This window comes from Ahaetulla prasina, chromosome 9 (assembly GCF_028640845.1).
Source record: "Ahaetulla prasina isolate Xishuangbanna chromosome 9, ASM2864084v1, whole genome shotgun sequence".
Classification (NCBI taxonomy): domain Eukaryota; kingdom Metazoa; phylum Chordata; class Lepidosauria; order Squamata; family Colubridae; genus Ahaetulla; species Ahaetulla prasina.
Window position 1 is genome coordinate 30,013,252 of NC_080547.1, and position 19,654 is coordinate 30,032,905.

Below are 19,654 nucleotides of genomic sequence, written 5' to 3' on the forward strand. Positions count from 1 at the left end.
GCTATACGGCGAAGGTTGTAGAGAGTGTGGTGGCATGTCAGCTACCCCAGTACCTGGATGAAGCTGTCTATCTAGACCTGCTCCAGTCCGGCTTCCGGCCCGGATACAGTACGGAGACAGCTTTGGTCGCTGGTGGATGATCTCTGGAGGGCCAGGGATAGGGGTTACTCCTCTGCCCTGGTCCTATTAGACCTATCAGTGGCTTTTGATACCATCGACCATGGTATCCTGCTGCGCCGGTTGGAAGGGTTGGGAGTGGGAGGCACCGTTTATCGGTGGTTCTCCTCCTACCTCTCTGATCGGACGCAGACGGTGTTGACAGGGGGGCAGAGATCGACTCCAAGGTGCCTCATGTGTGGGGTGCCACAGGGATCGATTCTCTCACCCCTCCTGTTCAACATCTATATGAAGCCGCTGGGTGAGATCATCAGTGGCTTTGGGGTGAGATACCAACTGTACGCTGATGACACCCAGCTGTACTTTTCCACCCCGGGCCACCCCAGTGAAGCTGTCAGTGTTGTCCCGGTGTCTGGAAGCCGTCTGGTCTGGATGGGGAGGAACAGGCACAAATTTAATGCGTGCAAGGCGGAGTGGGTGTGGATGCCGGCACCTCGGTACAGTCAGCTGCAGATGCGGCTGTCTGTCGGGGGTGAGTCATTGGCCCCGATGGAGAAGGTACACAACTTGGGCGTGCTCCTGGATGGCGGTTGTCCTTTGAAGACCATTTGGCGACCGTCTCCAGGAGAGCATTTTATCAGGTTCGCCTGATCCGCCAGTTGCGCCCTTCCTGGACCGGGATGCCTTATGCACAGTCACTCATGCCCTTGTTACCTCTCGCCTGGACTACTGCAATGCTCTCTACATGGGGCTCCCTTGAAGAGCACCGGAGACTTCAGCTAGTTCAGAATGCGGCTGCTGGTTATTGAGGGAGCGCCTCGAGCTCCCACATAACACCTATCCTGCGCAGACTGCACTGGCTACCTGTTGTTTTCGGGTGCGCTTCAAGGTATTGGTTACCACCTTTAAAGCGCTCCATGGCTTAGGACCGGCTATCTACGGGACCGTCTACTGCCGGCTTCTATCTCCCATCGTCCGATGCGCTCCCACAGAGAGGGACTCCTCAGGGTGCCGTCAGCCAAACAGTGTCGACTGGCGGCCCCAGGGGAGGGCCTTCTCTGTGGGAGCTCCGACCCTGTGGAACGAACTTCCCTCGGACTTGACAATTACCTGACCTTAGGACCTTTCCATGAACTTAAAACTTATTTATTTCATATGGCTGGACTAGCCTGATTTTTATTTTTATTAGATGGGTTTTTAAAATTGTGTTATTTTATAGGGGAGCATGTTTTTAACGTTTTGGGCATTTAAATCAGTTTTTTAAGGGTTGTTTTAAATTATTGTGTGTATTTATATTTTATCTGCCTGTTCACCGCCCTGAGTCCTTCGGGAGAAGGGCGGTATACAAATTAAAATATTATTATTATTATTATTATTATTATTATTATTTTTGATATTTTCAATTTTTGAAAAGATCAACCCAGCAATGCTCTTTTGGTTGTTTAAAATCAATCATAGTGAGGGAGCATCTGCTCTACAACTTAAACATGCCACATGTCAGACTACAAGAAAACCACATTTTTAATTTCTTTAAATACAGTTCGTGTTTCAATAACTGTCAAAAACAAGTTTTTCTGATCTGCTCCTCCAGCCACCTCTCATCTTCATTTCCACTTCACCATGATATCCCCAGATGGCGCCCTACCCACCAAAATACCAATAACAGCCCTATGAAAAAATATGTTGGTTTGCCTGCCTTTAAAGAGCCATTGAAAGGATCACGAGTCTGCTTTGGAAAAAAATACCATTTTTGCAGCCAAAACAGCAATCCAAATACTTCCCAAATATGTCAAATATTCTACCCTTAAATTCAACATAGCCCTTCTCCAGAAACTGGCTAAAAGGTAAGTTTATCTATCTTAGAAGTAACAATCCCTTAGTACTATTAAGTTAAAGGTATATCTTTTGTCTCTGTATACATACAAGTCTGTGACCTCAATGTGAAACAAACGTTTATAGGAGAAGGCACCAGTTTCTGAGGTCAAGCTTACTTTTGATTGGAGTTGGGGGTAGATCAAGTTACTCTCAGATATATTGGCAAACTCCTACTTCTAGACATCATTTCAAACCAGAAATGTAATTTAAGCCAAAGTGGGGAGGGGGGGGGATGACAAAAGGTTTTATTTTGATTGTTTATGTTTATCTTTAATATTAAGGAAAAGCAGGCTTGATTATGAGGATTGGTGAACTTTTGTTCACCCCAGTCCAGAGGTAGAAGAAGTAGCTGCATAGAGTTTATGATGAAGGCAGGCCATTTGTCTAAAACCAAAGGCAGCAATTCCTGAATGACATATAAATTATATTGGGGGTTTTGTGTGTGTGTGTGTGTGTGTGTGTGTGTGTGTGTGTGTGTGTGTGTTGACCTTTACCCTTAGACTAAGTTTCTCTTCGTTTGAATTCATCAAGTGAAAGCATCATAGACATTTTACAAGATGCATCCATCATGAATCTAGCCAAGAACCTTATCTCTTCAGAATAACGTTAAAAAAGGAACTTCTGAGTCCCATCTGGGATTACATGTCACATTCACTACACTTTCCAAGTCAGTGAAGGAATGGAAAGCTATCCCAAATTCTTGTGGGCTCCAATTTTGGAATTAATTTAAGAAAATCATCTGGTTAATATCTAGATCCAGCGTTGTAAAGAAAGCAAAGTGGAATGTAAAAAGCAAAGAATAAAAGTGGATGTAGCGTTGGAAAAGCTCATTATCATTAAATATGGTAATTTTGTTATTTTCCATATTCCTTTTTCATTTATTGTTTCCAAGCTTGAAGTGTTACTGGTTTACAATGCCTAGAATGTCTTCATATTTAGGACAATGATCAGGGATGAATAATACTGTAGTTCATTAATGTCTGAGGCCAAAGATTATTGATCACTGTAGTAAAGCTTTTGGAAACCTACAGAAGATGACAAGATACATCACATAAAAAGAGATCAGATTTTAGTAGCAGATTTTCTTCTATACCATCCAATGGAACCCAGTCATGCCTGCAATTTCCTTACATTTTCTTACTAAATGCACAATTCTTTCAAAAGCTATCTTCTGTGCTTCATTTGACTTCATCAGAAGATATTAAAGTATAGAAAAGGTACATTGTTTGGTTTGAAAAGTCCACATTATGCCCATAAACACAATTCTTTCAGTGAATATTCTGGCCATGAGGTGAAGGATGAAGAAGGCAGAGGAAGGGCACGTGGAAAGTTTTCCAATTGCTGTAGCCACCCTTACTAATTCTTTCCTCGAAGCAGAAAATAATTCTTCTACTGATCTCACTTGTGGTCAGAGCTTTGAACAGGCCCATCTGTCAAAAGCCTGATTTGGTTCAGCAGGTGCTGGTTGTGCAATCACTCATTTGAGGCTAATCGGCTGGCGGCTGTCAAGGGTTATAGAGTATTTATTGAGTTTATGTCAGGTCCAGATGACCAATAGCTGGCAGCCGCTGAATTCCCACTGACATTGATGATATTGCTGAATTAAACTTGGGGAGGGGGGAACGTCAATGGAACTTGCTCACAGCGAGCAATGGAGCCCTCACAAAGACAATGCTGACAATGGCAAGCTGACACTCTGTCTTGTTCTCACCAGACCCAGGACTCCCTTAAATAAAATATTATTATTTTCATGGCAGCGTCAAGCCAAGAAGCTGTGAATCAAGCACCCGTGAGATATTTAGCAAGAGAAATCAAGTCAACTGACGGGAATGAGACTTGTGTCTCCTCAGCAGATTTACTGCCCTTTTTGCTGGCTGGTGATTGAGGGATTTCCTAGTTGATCTTTAGAAAGAAACCCAAGGAATGACAAATTGAGTTGTTATTGCTATGGGGTAAAGTGCTGGGAGAGGGGAAAGCAGTGAAGGTTACACACCCGCAGATCCCTCCTAAGGGCTCCAGATTAGGCTAAAGAGAGGACCAATTAAACATTTGTAACTCAATAGCTATAATGAATGAGTGCATTAATACTGACAGTGAAAGATATGTTGGCCATGTGGAACTTGTTTCTGATCTTCCGTAGAATAAACTTATGTGTTCACCATGATCAGTGCTATAGGAGCCAGTCCTGTTATTTTTGTTGGGTTTGACACAACTATGTCCAGAAAATGCTTTCTTTGTGTTTATGTGTGGAACCATTTCTCTTTCGTTCTCTCTCTCTCACTTCTGTCTCCCGTTAATGCAATCGAGAGCTAATTTGATGCAACAAATTCTCTATCTAGCGATATCTTTTTTGCTATTGTAAATATGCTTTGCTTAATTGAAACAGCACATGATGTGTTTTATTTTCTCATGTTAAGATGTTTCTGTAAACCTTCAGAAAAGGAAAGAAAAGGGCATCAAGATTCCTGTCGCCCCTAAAATTCCATGGTTTTGATTGGAAGCAGTTTTTTTTAACCAGAAGTATGAAAGGACTGGGAGGACTTATGAGAAGACAGTCAAAAACCTGTAGTTTGGAATAAGGTACCTACCAAGAATATTCAACCAGAAATCTCAGGTTGGAAAGCTTGTTATCTTAACAGGTTAAGCTTAGCATGTCTTTACAGATACTCCTTGACGTATGATCATTTGTTTAGCAACCCCTCAAAGTCATAACAGCATTGATAAAAAAATACGTATAACCAGTCTTCACATTTACAATCATCGCAACATCCCCATAGTCACATGATCAAAATTCAGAAACTTGGCAACCAGCATGTATTTATGATGTTTGCAGCATCTTGGGATATGTGATTGGCATTTGCAATCTTCCCAGCAGGTTCTGACAAAGTCAATGGGGAAATCAGGATGTGCTTAAACTGCATGATTCATTTAACAACTGCAATGATTCATCTAATAACCATTGCAAAAAAAGGTCATAAAATCAGGTGTGACTCACTTAACAATCACCTTGCTTAGCCACAGAAATTCTGGGCCCATTTCTGTTAGTAAGTCGAAGTCTACCTGTATCTTATTTTTTTCTGCATTTGTTATAGGATGTCCATGTGTTCTGCTTTTGGGGTGAAGAGGCCTTGATTTAGAGTATTCAGATTTGCACTTGGGGTGCACAACTTCCATTACCTCAAGGTCCACACAAAGCGTTGTGTGGCATTTCAAGAGCTGCATTACAAAAGTGAGTGGGTATTATATGAAGATTGGTGGAAATGAGAATTGTAAAGATTAAACTCTTTCCCTATTCTGAAAAAAAAAATATCCCATATATTGTGCATTCCAGGAATACAAAAACACTGCTAGGAGAGAGAAAATAGCCCCCATCAGGACTATTTGCATAACTGCAATATTTAAAATATTGCATGCAAAACTTTTTTCTTGCAATTTGAACCTTTTTCCTCCAATTCTAACTCTGCAAATGAACAGCATCTGTTTTAAGTAAGATATGATTCTCAGTGACTGCCTCCAGTTCTTTACCACTAACCCATATGCTTGTCAATCTGCATAACCCCCCAGAGAAGACAAATTTGATATGCAATGCTGCTTCACATTTTTATTTTTATCATTTCATATATGCAGAGGCAGTGATGATCAGAAGATATGATCAGGAGTATATGCAATGTTTCAGAAAACTTTCTGTAGGATGATAACTTGTAGCAGCATTGTGATTCCCAACTCTGGTACCAGTTAATGTATTAAACTGTAGAGGAATGTAGTCTGGATTCCCAAGAGGGAGGGGCTGCATTCCAGAGGAACAACAGATGGCAAAGTTTAGATAGTTTAGAAGGAAGAAGCTCCTCCCTAAGAGTGCACCTTTAATGATGCAAGTAGTTGCTTTAGTCTAGCAAAATTCTGTCTATGGGTGAAACTGCTTAGAGCTAACCCAGTGTGTCTTTCTTGGTTTTTGGAGCTTAACCTAAACCCATTTCTTAAACACAAGTACTTTTTCCAGTTCTAAAAAAGGTTGTCTGGTAGGTACTTTGACTATATCAGAAAACTATAAGCAGGTTATAAAAGAGGGGTAGTTTTGATCCACTTTTCCCTTGCAGATCACCTTAAAGCAGGAGCATGGGTACAGTTGTCTGATTTTCCAGTGGAAAATTGGCACAGTTGCTCTGATCTGTGCATTTCTCAGCGGGTTTTAAGTTTCATCTCAGCCACCCTCTTTGAAGCCCCTTCTCCAATGTGTCGTTGCATTTCCCTCTCTGCCTTCAGCCTGTGGTAAAGAGCCCTGCTGTTAGTAATTGGTGCTGTTTTATGCTAATCTTCATTTCCTCCCCTGTCAAAATGTTGAACTGTCGCTGCTTGATTCACAAGCTTGGATCACCAGGTTTTTCTTTGCTGTAATGACTTTCTTTTTATCAAAAGCACCTGGTCACTCCTTAGCTCCTGACTAATTGTCCAAGGCCATCTGATGCTGAATTAATCCATAATTGCTTAATCTATCTATGTCTCCGTAGCCAGCAGGTGGGGCAGAGGAAGAAGGCACTTTACCTAGATCAATCACTTATAATTCATCAAAGCAATATATTGACACCCAGGCCTGTGCCTGATTCCCAGCTGAGAATCTGATGATGCCGAGAGACTAGATTGCTCAGAACACTATTCTGCGGGCACCTCTGTTAATTTCCATTCATTGAGTGGACACAGAGATAACGTTAACCTGAGGTTGCAGGCTACCTCCCAGTGTGTGAAGATAGCTTCCTAAAAGCTTTCTATTAGAAAACTAAGGAGAAAGTTTTCTTCCGAGTCGAACTATCAGAAGAGGGCATAAAGAAGGCAAAGATATGCAAAATTATCAGTTTTGCAAGACAGTCCAAAGAACATACCTAGATGAATGAATCCTGCTTTGTTGTATGATTACATTAACAGAATCATTAACAGTATCTGTATTAACAATAGTTCTCCCCTCCTCTCTTTCAGTCCCTGGAAAACTAGGGAGGATTCCTTTTCCTTTCAATGGATGGAAACTAATCAAGAATAGATGCAGTTTAGGACTAAGGAGAAAATTCCTAATGGTTAGAGCAGTTAACCAATAGAATAGCTTGCATTCAGAAATTGTGTGTGTTCTATCACTGAAAGCTTTCAAAAAGAAACTGGACAACAATTTGTCTGAAATGGTATAAGGTCTCCTGCTTGAGCAGGGGTTTGGACTAGGTGACCTTCAAGGTCCCTTCCAACTCTGTTATTCTATGTTCTGTTTCTTCTCCCAGCAGCAGACTCAGCTGCCTCTTATCAGACCATTGCCTTGGCTTGTGTCTTCCTCCTGTCTCCCAAGGACATTGTCATATACTATTTACAATTATGGCAAAATTTGGAGTCAACAGGAGAAATGGAGAGAAGTGAGGCTGAAGTGGTATGGATGTAGTCAGAGTTGATGTGAAATCCATCATGCACTTGCACTTAGCTCCAAGGATAACTGAAAAAGCAACGGATGGACTGCTTGCATGAATGCATGAGAGCCGTAGGCACGTGCCCCACCAATGCTGCAGACCAAAGTGACATATGGAATGCAAAACTAAGGACCCTTTGATATGATGGGAATAATGCAAAGAACAATAAGAAGAGGGACACCTTTCTCATTTATCATTCTAGAAGAGATACTACCTGCTGGAGGATGGGCTCCAGTATGAATCCAAAAGGTTAGAAGACCAAACCTCTGGTGCAAGTGACCCATTCATATTGGATCTTGTGAGATACTGCTTGTAATGGGGGAGGTACAAAATAGATAAATTAAATTTCGATACAAATGAGGACTCTTGCATTCATGTTTATTATGGAATAGCTAAGGGGATATATTTTGGTGTTCTGCTTTTCACTGAAAAGTCAACTTGGTTTTGAGAACCTTCTTAATCATCCTTGCCTCAGGGGTATCAAGCCTTGCCTTGCCTTTTTTCCCCTTTTCTTTCTGAATAAGGTATCACGTTACTGCCACCTGCGATCAATAAAGCTCCTGAAACATCTTGAGCAATTTTGCCCATGTGGAAACATTTTCCAACAGCTCCACAACTTTATATGTGTGGAAAATGGCTATACTGGTACTTGGCAGATCAAATAACAGATTCTGACCAAGAGGTCACATAATCAAGCATTTTTGGTTCCCATTTGAACTGGGGATAACACATATGGTGTATTCATCCTTAACAGCACTCTCATCATGTATAACATGATGTCCAATTTGCATCTAAGAATGATTTTATTTCTTGAGATTTTGCAACCAGTAACCATTTTTAGTAGCCATGTATTCCAGAGTGAGGAAAGGAACCTCTGTTGAAGGGCCCCTCAGTTTGAAGACTTGCCCCATCCAAGTTAATTTAAAGAATTGAAAGTATACTTATAACAGCATTCCTTCCAGAACAGCTGAAAATTTGAGGTACACACTGGAAAAATAAGGTGTTCTTAAAAGCTGTAAGGAAAAGGTAAGGTATTCCACACTTAAAAGAAATGGAGATTATAGCCTGCTGCCAACAGTAATCTATAAAAATAATAAGTAATATTTTGTTTGTTTTGATGACAAAGAGTCTAGATTTACTGCATGACAGATAAAAGAGACAGATGAACTGACCCACCTGAAGACTTCACACATAATTTCACATAGCAACTTTTTAAATGGTGCGATGAAATATGACTTGAAATTGATAACACATGACTTGCAATTTTTCAGAAAGTTCCTTCTTCCTTGATGGTTTTGAGAAAGCTTTTATGGTAATGTTTATGAACTAATATTATTGGTGGAGGAGAAGGTATCTACTGATAATGTTTTTCTCATAACTCTTTATCTACCCACATTTCCCAGTATACAGGGCCTCTGGTGGCTCAGCAGACTAAGTCTGTCTATTATTAACATTTATTTATTTATTTATTTATTTAATTAAACTTTTTTACCGCCCTTCTCCCGAAGGACTCAGGGCGGTGTACAGCCTGCATTAAATCAATTTATATACACACTAAAATAACAATTAAAAAACTTATTCCAAAAAGGCCGAAATTAAAACCGTCCAATTGACCATATAAAATATCCAATAAAATACAATTAAAATTTAAAATTTAAGAATTTAAAAAATTTAGCATTTAAAAAAATCAGGCCAGTCCCGCTTGGATAAATAAATAAGTTTTCAGTTCCCGGCGAAAGGTCCGAAGGTCAGGCAATTGGCGTAAACTGGGGGGAAGTTCGTTCCAGAAAGTAGGTGCTCCCACAGAGAAGGCCCTTTCCCTTGGGGCCACCAGCCGACACTGCTTGGCGGACGGCACCCTGAGAAGACCCTCTCTGTGAGAGCGCACGGGTCGGTGGGAGGCATGTGGTAACAGCAGGCGGTCCCGTAAGTACCCGGGCCCTAAGCCATGGAGCGCTTTGAAGGTGGTAACCAAAACCTTGAAGCGCACCCGGAAGACCACAGGTAGCCAGTGCAGACTGCGCAGGAGTGGTGTTACCCGGGAGCAACGTGGTGCTCCTTCAATCACCCGCGCAGCTGCATTCTGGACTAGCTGAAGTCTCCGAGTGCACTTCAGGGGTAGCCCCATGTAGAGAGCATTGCAATAATCCAGGCGAGAAGTGACGAGAGCATGAGTGACCGTGCATAAGGCATCCCAGTCAAGAAAGGGGCGCAACTGGCGGACCAGGTGGACCTGGTAAAAAGCTCTCCTGGAGACGACCGCCAAATGGTCTTCGAACGACAGCCGTCCATCCAGGAGAATGCCCAAGTTGCGCACCCTTTCTGTTGGGGCCAGTGACTCGCCCCCAACAGTCAGCTGCGGTTGCAGCTGACTGTACCGAGATGCCGGCATCCACAGCCACTCCGTCTTGGATGGATTGAGTCTGAGTCTATTTCTCCCCATCCAGACCCGTACGGCCTCCAGACAACGGGACAGCACTTCGACAGCTTCGCTGGGGTGGCCTGGGGTGGAAAAGTACAGCTGAGTATCATCAGCGTACAGGTGATAACTCACCCCAAAGCCACTGATGACCTCGCCAAACGGCTTCATATAGATGTTGAACAGGAGAGGCGAGAGAATCGACCCCTGCGGCACCCCACAAGTGAGGTGCCTCGCGGCCGATCTCTGCCCCCCTCTCAACACCGTCTGTGACCGGTCGGAGAAGTAGGAGGAGAACCACCGATAAACGGTGCCTCCCACTCCCAACGCCTCCAACCGGTGCAGCAGGATACCATGGTCAATGGTATCAAAAGCCGACGAGAGATCTAACAGGACCAAGGCAGAGGAGCAACCCCTATCCCTGGCCCTCCAGAGGTCATCCACCAACGCGACCAAAGCTGTCTCCGTGCTATGCCCGGGCCGGAAGCTGGACTGGAACGGGTCTAGACAGACAGCTTCCTCCAGGTACTAAGGAAACTGCCACGCCACCACACTCTCTACAACCTTCGCCACAAAGCGAAGGTTGGAGACTGGATGGTAATTACCCAAAATAGCTGGGTCCAGGGAAGGCTTCTTGAGGAGGGGTCTCACCACCGCCACTTTCAAGGCGGCGGGAAATGTCCCCTCCATCAAAGAAGCATTTATAACCCCCCGGAGCCAGCCTCGTGTCACCTCCTGAGTGGCCAGCACCAGCCAGGAGGGGCACGGGTCCAGTAAACATGTAGTGGCATGCAGCCTCCCCAGCAACCTGTCCACGTCCTCGAGAGCCACAGAATCAAACTCATCCCAAACAACATCAACAAGACGCGCCTCAGTCATCTCATCCGTATCATCGCAATCTTGGTCCAAGCTATCCCGGAGCTGAGCGATTTTATCGTATAGATAACCGCTAAACTCCTCGGCACGTCCCTGTAAGGGGTCATCCCGCTCCCCCTGGTGAAGGAGGGAACGGGTTACCCAGAACAGGGCAGCCGGGCGGTTATCTGCCGACGCAATGAGGGAGGAAGCGTAAGAACGCTTTGCCACCCTCAGTGCCACTAGGTAGGTCTTTGAAAAAGACCTAACTAGTGTCCGATCAGCTTCGGAATGGCTGGACCTCCAAACACTCTCTAGGGGTCTTCTCTGGCGTTTCATCTCTCTCAGCTCCTCAGAGAACCAAGGAGCTAATTGAGATCTGCGCCGGGTCAGAGGCCGCAAAGGCACGACATGGTCCAAAGCTCCAGCCGCGGCCTGTTCCCAGGCCGCCACTAGTTCTTCGGTCGTGCCGTGGGCAAGATCCTCAGGAAACGGCCCAAGCTCCGTCTGGAACCTCTCAGGGTCCATCAGGCACCTGGGACGGAACCAACGCATTGGTTCCATCTCCCTGCGGTGGTGAGTAGTGGTCTGAAAGTCTAGGTGGAGGAGAAAATGATCTGACCATGACACCGGTATCGTCACTAAATCTCTTACTACCAGATCATTAAACCACTGTCCAGAGATATAAATCAGGTCCAGCGCGGATCCCCCCGTGTGGGTAGGGCCATCAGTTATTTGAATCAGGTCCAAGGCCATCATGGAAGCCTGGAACTCCTGAACCACTGTCGACGACAAGCCGGCAGATGGCTAGTTGAAATCACCCATGACCAACAGTCTGGGGATCTCAACAGCCACCCCGGCAAGCACCTCCAGCAGCTCAGGCAGGGCTGTAGTCACGTAGCAAGGAGCCAGGTACGCGATCAACAGACCCATCTGATTCTTATGGCCCCACTTCACAAGAAGGGATTCACAGCCGGCTATCTGAGGAACAGTGGTCTCTCGGCTCCAGGCCCTCTTTCATAACAACCGCCACCCTCCACCCCTACCCTGGGCCCTCGGTTGATGGAATGCTCGAAACCTGGAGGCACAGTTCAACTAGGCACACCTTCTGCGCCCAACCAGGTCTCCGTAATGCCCATAAAGTCCGTGGATTCCCCCTGAATAAGGTCACAAATCAGGGGGGCTTTATTAACCACGGACCGGGCATTACACAACATCAACCGGAGGCCCGGGCTCTGAGGATCCTGGCCTTCCGGGGAACGGGGAAAGACTGGGGGGCCGGAGCACGTGATCGCTTTTAAACAGCGAGCACGTGCTCCCAGAAAACGATACGGCCCCTTGCTTCCGCCATATCTGCCCCTCCCACTTACCGTACAGATGGAACCAACTTCCACCTCTGGAACGTACCCCTCACCCCCCTCCCTCAGACCTGATGGAAAAACGCCGGGAACAGTTTCCGGGACTGGACCTGCCCTCCCCAACGGGTTCTTCCCCCCACCCGTCACTTCCCTCCCCCCCTTTAAAAAACCCTTATTAAAAAACCTATATACAACATAGCTGCTTGCAATTACTGCAAGTTCAAGTTCCACCAGGCCCAAGGTTGACTCAGCCTTCCATCCTTTATAAGGTAGGTAAAATGAGGACCCAGATTGTTGGGGGCAATAAAAGTTGACTTTTAATATAATATACAAATGGATGAAGACTATTGCTTAACACAATGTAAGCTGCCCTGAGTCTTCGGAGAAGGGTGGGATATAAATTCAAATAAATAAAAATAACGAAATAAAATAAATAAATACAAAGATCAGTGGGAAAAATTCTCCTAATAAGAAGCTGGAGCATCAATGAAGAGAAGATTGTACAATGAAATAGAAGACATTGATAAAAAAGTATCATTCACTGTATACATTCACATTGATTAGAAATTCTTGATCCTATTCTATAGGAATAACTATGATAGCTGCTTTATTACATAGCACATATAAAGCTTTTTATATTTCTCCCTTTGTATAGGATTGGATAGGTCAATAGGGTTATTGCCATTTTTAAATAAAGTAAGTCCCAAAAGATGGCATTTCTTTTAGTCACCTATAAGTAAATAGGTTCCAGAACATGGAGACTCTCAGGGTTGTTCCAAAAATGCTTTTCCTAAAGGCAACTAGACTTTCTTGTTTTGTTTTCTTTGAAAATATTTTGCTTCTGAAGAAGCTTCTTAGATAAGAAATGAAACATTTTCAAGGAAAAAACCCAAGGAAGTCCAATTGCCTTTTGAAATAGCACCTTTGGGACAAGTTCCAGAACATTATATGTGGCCTATGAGAATTTCTCTGATGTTTTCTTCTCCTTTGAAAGAAATCTGGAAACTAAATGATCTTTTATCAAATCACACAGAAAAAGGGGATAGGGGATCAAGAGACTCTTCCTTCATAGCACTAGGTTTTTCGTTTATGGGTTGGCATTCAGCCTCCCTTCTCCATCTGTGATGACGACAGGAGCGAAGGGGACAATCCGGTGGTCTATGTTCCCAAGACCCGATTTTACCATCTTATTGCGGGTTCTTGAGGGACTATTAGAACACGTTTAACATCTTTGCCGGCCTGGGATGTACACTTTTGCTGTCCTAATTGATATTCTTTCGTGAGATATTCGTCCACCGAGCTATTACGACTGCGAGGTTCCCCCGCCTCGCAGGAATGGCCCTCTGGGTTATCGAGAGCCTACCTTAACGAAGGGTCTTGGGACCCAGAGAGGTGGCATGCGGCCAAGAAGAATTTTTGGGGTTTTTTAAATAGGTTTTTAAGAAGGGGTCTTTTAAGGGGGGGGATACGACGGGTGGGGGGAATAACCCATCGGGGAGGGGTCTAGCTCCCGTGCCCATTCGCGGCATTATGCCATCTGGTCCGAAGGCAGAGGTGGAGGGGTCCGTTCCAAGAGTAGAGAGTTGTTCAATCTATAAGGTAAGTGGGAGAGGCAGATATGGCGGAAGCGGGGGGCCCGCATTGAGTGTTGGGAGCACATGCTCGCTGTTATAAAGCGATCACGTGCTCCGGCCCCTCAGTCTTCACCCGTTCCCCGGGAGGTCATGGTCCTCAGAGCTTGGGTTTCTGGTTGATGTTATGTAATGCCCGGTCCGTGGTGAATAAGGCCCCCCTGATATGTGATCTTATTCAGGGGGAAGCCACGGACCTTATGGGCATTACGGAGACCTGGTTGGGTCCAGAGGGGGGGGTTCCCCTTGTGGAGATGTGCCCTCCAGGTTTCCGAGCATTTCATCAACCGAGAGCCCAAGGTAGGGGTGGGGGGGTAGCGGTTGTTATTAGGGAAAGTCTAGAGCCGAGGGAGGCCACTGTACCTCAGATTGCTGGTTGTGAATCCCTCTTTGTGAAGTGGGGCCACCGGAATCAGTTGGGCTTGTTGATCGCGTACCTGGCTCCTTGCTGCGTGACTACAGCCCTACCCGAGTTGTTGGAGGTACTTGCCGGGGTGGCGGTTGAGACCCCCAGACTTATAGTCATGGGGGACTTTAACCTGCCATCGACGGGCTTGTCATCAACGACGGCTCAGGAGTTCCAGGCTTCCATGACGTCCTTGGACCTGATTCAAGTAAGTGATGGCCCTACACACATAGGGGGAGGCACACTGGACTTAATTTATATCTCTGGACTGTGGTTAAATGATCTGAAACTAGATAAGTTAGAAACAGAACCAGTGTCATGGTCAGATCATTTTCTCCTTCACCTAGATTTTCAGACCGCTACCCACCACTGCAGGGAGATGGAACCAACGCGCTGGTTCCATCCCAGGTGCCTGATGGACCCGGAGAGGTTTCTGATGGAGCTTGGGCTGTTTCCTGAGGACCTGGCCCACGGCACGACTGAAGAACTAGTTGCGGCCTGGGAACAGGCCACGGCTGGAACTTTGGACCGTGTCGTGCCCTTGTGGCCTCTGACCCGGCATAAATCTCGACTGGCCCCCTGGTTCTCCGAGGGGCTGAGGGAGATGAAACGCCGGAGAAGACGCCTAGAGAGTGTTTGGAGGTCCAGCCGTTCCGAAGCTGACCGAACACTAGTTAGGTCCTATTCTAGGACCTACCTAGTGGCAATGAGGGAGGCGAAGCGTTCTTACGCTTCCACCCTCATTGCGGCAGCAGATAACTGCCCGGCTGCCCTGTTTCGGGTGACCCGCTCTCTCCTGCATCAGGAGGTGCGGGATGACCCATTACAGGGACGCGCCAAGGAGTTTAGCGGTTATCTATACGATAAAATCGTTCAGCTCCGGGATGGCTTGGACCGAAAATGATCCGGATGAGAGGGCGGAGTTGCGTCTTGTGGAGATTGTTTGGGATGAGTTTGACCCTGTGGCTCCCGAGGACGTAGACAGGTTGCTGGGGAGGCTGCATGCCACGACATGTTTACTGGACCCGTGCCCTTCCTGGCTGGTGCTGGCCTCTCAGGAAGTGACACGAGGCTGGCTCCAGGGGATTATTAACGCTTCCTTGTTGGAAGGGTTTTTCCCTGCCGCCTTGAAGGAGGCAGTGGTGAGACCCCTCCTCAAGAAGCCGTCCCTGGACCCAGCTGTTTTAGGAAATTACCGTCCGGTCTCCAACCTTCACTTTATTGCGAAGGTTATAGAGAGTGTGGTGGCATGGCAGCTACCCGAGTACCTGGAGGAAGCCGTCTATCTAGACCCGTTCCAGTCCAGCTTCCGACCCGGATATAGCACGGAGACAGCTTTGGTCGCGTTGGTGGATGATCTCTGGAGGGCCAGAGACAGGGGTTATTCCTCTGCTCTGGTCCTGTTAGATCTCTCGGCGGCTTTCGATACCATTGACCATGGTATCCTGCTGCACCGGTTGGGGGGGTTGGGAGTGGGAGGCACCATTTATCGGTGGTTCTCCTCCTACCTCTCTGACCGGTCACAGACGGTGTTGACAGGGGGGCAGAGGTTGACCGCGAGGCACCTTACTTGTGGGGTGCCACAGGGGTCGATTCTCTCGCCTCTCCTGTTCAACATCTATATGAAGCCGTTGGGTGAGATCATCAGTGGCTTCGGGGTGAGATATCAGCAGTACGCTGATGACACTCAGCTGTACTTTTCCACCCCGGGCCACCCCAACGAAGCTGTCGAAGTGCTGTCCCGGTGTTTGGAGGCCGTACGGGTCTGGATGGGGAGGAACAGGCTCAAGCTCAATCCCTCCAAGACGGAGTGGCTGTGGATGCCGACAACCCGATACAGTCAGCTGCAGCCGCAACTGGCTGTTGGGGACGAGTTATTGGCCCCAAGGGAAAGGGTGCACAACTTGGGTGTTCTCCTGGATGCACGGCTGTCATTTGAAGATCATCTGACGGCCGTCTCCAGGAGACCCTTTCACCAGGTTCGCCTGGTTCGCCAGTTGCGCCCCTTCCTTGATCGGGATGCCTTATGCACGGTTACTCATGCTCTCGTTACTTCTCGCCTGGATTATTGCAATGCTCTCTACATGGGGCTCCCCTTGAGATGCACTCGGAGGCTTCAGTTGGTCCAGAACACAGCTGCGCGGGTGATAGAGGGAGTTCCACGTAACTCCCATGTAACACCTCTCCTGCGCAGACTGCACTGGCTACCTGTTGCCTTCCGGGTGCATTTCAAGGTTTTGGTTACCACCTTTAAAGCACTCCATGGCTTGGGACCTGGGTACCTACGGGGCTGCCTGCTGTTACCTCATGCCTCCCACCGTCCCGTACGCTCTCACAGAGAGGGACTTCTCAGGGTGCCGTCAGCCAAACAATGTCGGCTGGTGGCCCCCAGGGGAAGATCCTTCTCTGTGTGGGCTCCTACTCTTTGGAATGAACTTCCCCCTGGATTATGTCAAATACCTGACCTTCGGACCTTTTGCCGTGAATTGAAAACATATTTGTTTATTCATGAGGCTAAACGTTTTTAAACTGTTTAGCTTTTAAATTTTAAATTCTATTTATATTTTAAATTGGGGTTTTTTAGATTTTAATTATTTTAATTTTTCGGCCAATTGTGTAATAAGTGTCTTAATTTAGTTTTTAATATTGTATATTGTGTATGTTTTTAGCCTGGCTGTACACCGCCCTGAGTCTTCGGAGAAGGGGCGTCTAAATTCAATAAATAAAATAAAATAAAATAAAATAAAATAAAATAAAATAAATAAATAAATAAATAAATAAATAAATCCAAATCAATGAAAAACTTTAGACTACTTTGAATCTAACAAGTGAAACAACTCTGGAACTACTTGGAGTCCTTATTATTTACCAATTATATATGTATTTGATGCATAGTTCTACTTAAGCAGACTTTCAGATGTTCCCATGATATTCTCTTTTAAGTGGAAATAACTGGTATTAGTTCTATCTCTGTTAGAGGAGAGTTCATCCCCTGCATTGTATAATTTTGGGTAAGGAGGTTTTTTTAAGCATCTTGCATTCTTTTTTATTTGGTTTAAGAAAGTCATGGTATGGATAAACCATGGTATGGATGAATAAAAATTTATGTAGCCTTCTGCATCTTTAGCGGGATATTCAAATTATTAAAATAGCAATAGCACTTACAGTATATACTACTTCAAAGTGCTCGACAGTCCTCTCCAAGCGGTTTACAGAATGAAATATTGCCCCCAACAATCTGGGTCCTCATTTTATTGACCTCAGAAGGATGGAAGGCTGAGTCAACCTTGAGCCAGTCAAGACTGAATTCCTGGTTGGGGGCAGAGGGCTGTGGGCAATATTGCATTCTAACCACTGCGCCACTACTGCTCTTTTAAATAGCAGTAGAAATAATGATGATGTAGCAGCAATATATTTTGGCTTACAGTATTGTGTAAACCTACTCACAATGTTTACAAATCATGGCTTATGGTATAGCGTGATCTGTGAATTCAGCCAAATATTGTTTGGTATACAAAATTTGGCTATAAATAAATCATAGCTTACTCTAATGAGTGAATCAAGCTTATATCTGACTCCAGCCCACTGTTTTGACATTGACTGCTTATTGTTTTAGACTTTTTTGATTCACCTGACATAAAAAAGCTTTTAACTGTGTTATCAGCTGCAGAAATGCACATGCAGCGTGATTTACTATTTTAAGCTAATGCTAAATTGGATCTTTTGTATACCCTGTTTAAATACCAAACTGGAGTGTTGGGTATTTTTCACCAGAATTAATTTTATGCTGTGAAAAGTGTTTGCCATTCTTAGATGTAACCAAATGCCTGCTGCTATACTTGAAGGAAAAAAATGGAATATTCCACATTATTTATGACTGGACTTGTTTACATTATTTATGTAGCTGTTGTGCAGCTATGTATATGAAAAAGAACCTTCTGATAATTCATCATCCAGAGTCACTCTGTGAGTGAGATGGGGGGTCTATGAATTTGATATATAAAATAAAATAATATATATTTATTTATATATATAATTGGATGGATTTTCAGACAACAGTCTTTATGGCCTACAAAGCTAAGATGAGGACCTCTTTTCTCTATCTTTGGAGCTTTGCTTAAACCCTTATTTTTGTCTCACTTCTAGGCCGTTGTACTAATGCTTACTTCTGATTTAAAGCAAGAGAAGTAATAAATAATCCTTTCTGTAAATATTTTTTTAAAAAAATGTTTTACATTAAAGTTAGATTACTACGTCCCTGCAACCTTACAGTTTGAAAGGTTAAAGTGTTCACCCATTGCTCTGAAGGTTGCAAATGTGCTCCTGTTGTAGATAATTCTCTCTAAAATCCTGCCTTCTATTCTGTTCTCAAATATCCATTGAAGGACTAATCCTGGTTCTGTTTCTTCTTCAACTTTTGGTGAATAACTGGCTGCGTTCACCCTTTTAAGTCTACAAGGTATATTTTGTCTACATGGAAAAACTCCATGTATCAGTTTAATTTATTTTCTACCATGTTATAGTTGAGCAAATCTCAGACAAAAATATCATTTCGGCAATCTTTCTGCCTTTATGAATTGGTGAGATAGTGATGATAGACTATGTCCTATTCATTTTTATGAAGATAATTGAGATGCATTGATTATTCTATTTTAAGGTGCTTTCCAGGCAGATGTCTAATTTTTGTGTTTCTTACATCTAAGGTTTGGTCAAAAGTTGTAGTAAAGATTTGTGTCATTTCTCATCTTGCATATGTCCTACGAGTTTAAAAAAACCTTAAGGTTCCTAATTTTGGGTAAAGATTTATCTCTCCTTTAAATTTTGTTCTGGGTTTCCTATTACATATACTGTTAGTTATTCTGGTTTCTTGACTGTTCTTGGCTTTTTCAATATTCCGATGCTTCTTTTCATTCTAGCAATTTAATAATGGTTTTTATCTTTCACCATTTTCTTGACCCCTGAAGAAGTTCAAAGAGAGGTTACCTAAACCATATAGTGACTCACATATTGAATCATCTATCCACATTCTTAAACTTAAGGTGGCCAGTTTATCATTGGAAACATAAAATCCGTGACTCACTTCTCCATCTTTTAAAGGCAGCTTCTGGGTTTACAGTCTGGTGCTTGTTCCCTCCACTTCTAGACTTACTGAGCACCATTCTGAATGCAGCACAAGTGCTTTGATGCTGAAGTGTTCAATTTCACTGCACCGAGCATCCAGGATAATCCATTGAAAGGGCACTGTCCTTCAGACCTTTCGGCTGAGCTGACAGCTGTCCACTGATTAATTGACAGGTTAAAAAGATTGATTCCACATGTCAGAGCTGTAACCCTGCCAGAACAATGTGGACTGTCAATTGGGCTGTAAAACAGACGCTTGCATTAACTGCTTTGACAGTGGCAGTGGAGGAACACATGCACCTGCTTTGATGGAGCCTAAACACACAGCAGAGCACCAATTAATCATCCAGAGAGAGCTTGCAAAGGATTCCATGTGGAATCCTAGAAGGAAGAGGAAGTGATAATTCTACTACTGTCCTTGAAAGACAAAA

General features: G+C 44.5%; 1 long non-coding RNA gene across 1 annotated transcript; it reads left to right on the forward strand.

Annotated features, from left to right (window-relative positions):
- Positions 1-1,854: 1,854 nt before the first annotated feature.
- On the forward strand, positions 1,855-5,191 carry LOC131203741 (uncharacterized). Its single transcript, XR_009156471.1, has 3 exons — positions 1,855-1,961; positions 4,410-4,572; positions 5,085-5,191. It is a non-coding gene; the product is annotated as an uncharacterized LOC131203741 (long non-coding RNA).
- Positions 5,192-19,654: the final 14,463 nt, after the last annotated feature.